The sequence below is a fragment of the Salmo trutta genome, chromosome 28, assembly GCF_901001165.1.
Source record: "Salmo trutta chromosome 28, fSalTru1.1, whole genome shotgun sequence".
NCBI lineage: Eukaryota > Metazoa > Chordata > Actinopteri > Salmoniformes > Salmonidae > Salmo > Salmo trutta.
The window spans coordinates 24,593,934-24,599,933 of record NC_042984.1 but is presented as its reverse complement, the minus strand read 5'-3'; positions in this window follow the sequence as shown (position 1 = coordinate 24,599,933).

The window sequence follows — 6,000 nt, the reverse complement described above, 5'->3', positions numbered from 1 at the left end:
CCCCTCTTTTACACTACTGCTACTCTCTGTTCATCATATATTCATAGTCACTTTAACCATATCTACATTCTACCTCAATCAGCCTGACTAACTGGTGTCTGCATGTAGCCTCACTACTGTATATAGCCTGTCTTTTTACATTTACATTTTAGTCATTTAGCAGATGCTCTTATCCAGAGTGACTTACAGTAGTGAATGCATACATTTCATACATTATTATATATATTTTTCCCCTACTGGTCCCCCATGGGAATGAAACCCACAACCCTGGCATTGCAAACACCATGCTCTACCAACTGAGCCACACGGGACCTTTTTTTACTGTTGTTTTATTTCTTACCTTACCTATTGTTCACCTAACATCTTTTTTGCACTATTGGTTAGAGCCTGTAAGTAAGCATTTCACTGTAAGGTCTACACCTGTTGTATTCGGCGCACGTGACAAATAAACTTTGATTTGAATTGATTTGAGCTTCAAGTTCCTTTGTGTCCACATCAACAACAAACTAACATGGTCCAAGCACACCAAGACAGTCGTGAAGAGTGCACAACAAAATCTATTCCCCCTCAGGAGACTGAAAAGATTTGGCATGGGTCCTCAGATCCTCTAAAGTAAATTTTTCTGCTAGTAAGCGCAGTTGGGCTGCTAAACACTCCCTTGTCTAGACTAGATTTGACTAAGTCATAATTGTGTTTGACACTGGTGTTAGGTGATGACCTATAACCACTGTCTACTTCCATTTCTGACCTAGAATCTTGACACTTACTTTATGTTACTCAAATCTGGCTTATTGTGAGGTCAATAACTCAGATACATAGGCCTCCGTCATGGGCAAGAAACATATTGGTTTCAATAAAATCTATTATAGTAGTAGCAAGCTATCAAAGTTCACCTCCGGTCCTCCTCATCTTCGCGCTCTCCTTCTCAAACTGAACAGAACATAGGCTAGCACTAGAGAGTGCATTTTTTGGACTATGCCTAATCAAATATTATATTCTGAAAAATCCTTTGACTCCTCCTGAACTGCCACTGTAGGCCTACACAGCACAGCCATGGGTTAGGCAGGACACCAAAAAGTTTTTGATTAGCAAGACCAGATTGGGATTGGAATATCTATTGCAGTGTGTAATGCAGCCTAGTTTTATTTACACCATCCCAGCAGCTGTCTTAGAAATATTACTTTGCTCTGTGCTTGTCCGAGCATGCACTTCATAGCCTATAGTCTATGGATTATTTGATTAATACCAATCTACCAATCAACTGGGACCGCTGGCTGGGCATTTCTTTCTTTAAAAACACAATTCAAGAGAGTTATGAAGTACGATCACAACGTTACACATGTATACTGGCATGCATGAGTATACCTGTGCATAATTGAATACACTGTATGTTTGAATCCAAATGCACCGCTATCCTTCCTCAATGCATTCGCCAAGGCTCCTATCAATGGACAGGGTCTGATTCATATGGAATACATTACAAATACGTTATAGGATGTCTGTGTTCTGACTTTCGTGTCAGAGTGGAATACAGGATACCGCCTCGGTGGACCTGTTGCAGAAGTCTTTCAGCACGTTGGAAATAATTGAAGCAGTCAGTCCAGTTGAAAGGCAGAAAGCCAGTGTGAGAGCGAATATGTGTGTATGTGAGAGAGAGAGAGGACTAAACAACCTTCCACAAAGGTTTCTGGGTGCTTCCCAATTATACCCACAGTCCTCTCTGGCGCTGAACCCCAATTACGGCCCGGAGAGGAGAGCAGAGCCGCATTAGCCTGAGAAACTGTCACCCTCTACCAGGACTGGAGACATGAAGAGCATAGCATATAGACACATACACACACATAAAATAACTTCCTGCCATACACACTGTAGTAGTTGTGTGTTCTGATCGTGTTTGCCTCATCTACTGTATGAAGCATTACCTGCTGTATAAAGTTGTATTTATTGTCAGGAAAAGGTATGTGGTTGCCTTGTCAGTAGGATGTATTGTAGCCTGGATACCAGTGAATTGTGCCATCATGCCACTGCTTGTCATGACAAACGTGACAAGGAGTTAACATGATAGCATAAACAGATCTGGGAACAGGCTAGCTAGATATATTGTAGAGTACTTTAAATGAATCAAGTTCTTAACTGAAGAAGTGCTGATGTTTAGATCTGTGTGTTTTTGGAGACCACTTGTGTGTAATAAACACTGATTGTCCTTCTTGTGGGTGTAACGTCTGCTTCCAACTCACACTCTCAAACATGTAGATCCCCTCTAATGCAGCTCACTTTCCAGCCCACTTTCCAGGTCACACTCTCAAACACATAGATCCCCTGAACGCAGCTCACTCTACAGATCCCAATCACCTGAATTCGGATCACCTGTTCACACACCTGTATGTCATTATCACATACTATTTAGTTCAGTTCTTTGCACCCCATCATTGTGAGGTATTGTTTGTTATGTGACACTCTTCTATTCGGAGCGCTGGGTGTCCTGTAATTTAATCCTCCCGTATGACAATTTTTGCCTATTCCCTGCCTGTACTATCAGATTTCCTGTTATCAACCTATTGCCTGATCTCCCAGATGACGTTACTAGCCTTTTCCCTGCCTGTACTGTTGCCTTTTTGGACCCCCTGTGTATGACCTTCTGCCTACCTCTGGACCCAGCTACCTGCCTCCTCCTGTGGTCCTTTACAATAAACACCTGCTGCACCCTGCGCTTGAAAACAGCTCCGTCTCCCATCGTGTTCATTACAGTAGGATCTTGTGTATCTGAAATGTAGTCTTTTCTTTTTTTACATATTTCACATTCTGTATGCTATCACACTATCATATTAAATCCTATCCACTACATGGTATCAATGGTGAGTTAGATAAACTGTTGCCACAAAAGTCCATCTGTGCCACAAAATTACAACAATTATATGGTATCTATTATTCCTAATATTATGAGAACTGATTTATTACTTTATTTAACCACTGTTTTGAGTTCTTGGTGCCATCTTTTGTTTAGTCGATGTCCACGCCCCCACAAATAATGTAATTGGCATAATACAAAAAATCCCCATATTTATATCACGTTTTAGGGTAAGACCCAGATGCAGACAACGTCAAAGTAACAGTTTATTTATCGAATAGTGGCAGGCAAAAAGCAGGTCAAGGGCAGGCAAAGGTCAGTAATCCAGAAAGGTGGGGCAAAGGTACAGGATGGCAGGCAGGCTCAGGTTCAGGGCAAGCAAAGGTCAGTAATCCAGGAAGGTGGGGCAAAGGTACAGGACGGCAGGCAGGCAGAATGGTCCATACCGGGAAAACTAGGGAAACAGGAACAATCGGAAGACAGGAGCAGAGGGGAAAATGCTGGTATGCTTGATGAAACAAAACAAACTGGCAACAAAAAGAGAACACAGGGATAAATACATGGGATAATGGGGAAGATGGGCGACACCTGGAGGGGGGTGGAGACCATCACAAAGACAGGTGAAACAGATCAGGGTGTGACAGTTTAAGATGGAGATTCTTTTTTTTGCCAATGTTGGCCTTCCACATCTGTGGTGGAAGGTGGCAGAGCTACAGCGGTGTTTGACAGACCAGGAGACATCCCAAAAATCTTCATACAAAAACGTCTGTAGTGTCCAAACAGTTTGGACTAGAAGTATGACTAATATGGCCCCACCATCAAAAGGTGAGACACTCATGAACACTTGTTGTTTTGCTCTAGGACACCCACAAGCCTCACTAGACTCATCTGAAGGTAGCCTGGTACCAGTTTAAAAATGTATGGAAGTATACATGGAAGTACTTTAGTGACCCCCCAAAAAAGGGGTTAAATATGAGTAAAAAAAATCTATAATTTCCATCATTTCTTATATCTCTCAGATATTACATATATTTCAAAACAAACTTCCTTTTATGTATCTGTTTTGCCTTATTCAATGCGTTTCTGAACTATTAGCAGTAAGGCGAAATTCAATGTTTAATCCAATCATTTTTGAATTAAAAACAAAAATAAATTATACTTACAGTGGTCCTAAAATTCCAAATAAGCTAAATGATCATGTCAAAAAAAAAAAAATTGTTAGCTTAGTATGGCCTTAGACCTTTGATCGCATTGTTACTTTCTTACACAAATGCAAATTGTGGTATTTTTTTCTGTTCACAGCCCAAGGATTTTTATGTATATCCACGTTTATGCATTTGATCACTTGTCTGAAGATTTTTGTAATATTGTGTAGTTAACCCTCCCTCTCCTTTTATCCCCACACTGCCTGTTTCATTTAACCACATAGAACAGTTTGATTGATATATTCATTTTGCCTTCCCTGTTCACCCCTAAAGCAATACTTTCCCCCCTTATATGTATGCCAGAGCACTCCACCATCAGCAAATAGCATTTGTGCTTCAGCAGGACATTATTCAAAATGGGCCTTTAGTAAATGCCCCTGCCTCAGCCATGGTTGTTTGGGATTAATTTGATAGAATGGGAGTTCTAAATATGCAAAAAAATGTGTTTTATGGAGCAGGGTCTCGGTTCATTTTTCGGACTTGTTTCTTTGGGAGAGATGTACTCTTCTGAAAATGTGCAGGGAATTGACACAGCTTTTGTGTTATAGGGCAGCTCAAATCGGAATATCCGTTGTCGTGTGTGTTATAAATTACAATTTCGCCATGGACAACACTGTGAAATGACTGCTCAGTCAATGACCATTGACTCAGCTTTGGTACCATGAACAGCAGCATTAATTGACTTTGCATGGACTTGGTACCACGGATAGTGCCATTACATGACTTTGCATATGATGGTACCCTGGACAGCATAATCAGGCTCCATGCCGTTGCATAGGGTGGTACCATGGACAGCACCATTACATGCCCTCTCATAGACTTCGTACCACAGACGGCGTCATCACATACCTTTTCATAGGACAGTGCCACGACAGTGACATTACGTTGCATATGGTGGTACCATAGACAGTGTCATTACATGCCTTTGCATACTTGGTACAGCTCCATTGCTCACAGTGCAATGGAAAGCAAAAGTGCTATTGGTACCATGATGACTAAGGATATAAACCATGCCACATTCACACCACTGAGTAAGCTAAGCCATCAAACAACTGCTAGTGGTCAATGAGAGTGCCTGTATAGAGAAACTGTATCAAGCTCCAGTTCTCCAGAAAATCTCACTTCCACCCCATCTTATATTTGTTGCTGGTCTTCGCAGGCAGCTTTATGGACACCTGAGCAGTGGGCCTACTGCAAATCCCTGACAACTTCAAGAGTTGCTAAAACCCAGCCAGGACTCTGGCCTAATGATCCATCTTATACTCTTTGTTGTTGGAAGGCTCCAAGTTAATCCATCTTTCAATTCTCACTTTAGATTTGGTTTCCCACTGATAAAGAATGAACGCCCAACTGGCTCCCAGCAACCTTTCCAACGGTCTCCTTGTCTCCTTGTTCTGATTATGTATTGTTAGATGCTGACGGTTGACCCTCTATTTCCTCCCACAGTGACCTTTCTCTGTTACTGTGAGGAGAGGGAGAGAGTTTTGTTTATGCTGCAAATAGTACGCATGAAAACACACATTGCTAACGCAGAATACCAGCATGAAAGACCCATCTGGCACCCTTTTGAAGTCAAACATTCAAACCAACTTTAAGAAAAAAAAATTCTCTATCTACTTTGAATGGGTATTGTCACATTGCCTCATTCAATGTGTTCTACTGTTCAGATCTGAACATACCAAGCCAAGGTCATCATGGTCCTTTCTGCCATGGCTCTTCCCTCCGTCTCGACACAATCCATCTTCACCTCGTAATTTGTGGCCATTGTTATATCTAGAGGATGTTTGTGGTTACAGTAAATATGGGATATCTACAGTATCCAGGTAACCCAGAGTAATGCTACACTACCCTCCTCTCCCTGTGGCTGAACCTAGTCTCACTACCTCATCCAGGAGTCTGTCAGTTAGCGCTGCTTTTCACGTCTTACCACTGTCCATCTATCTGACA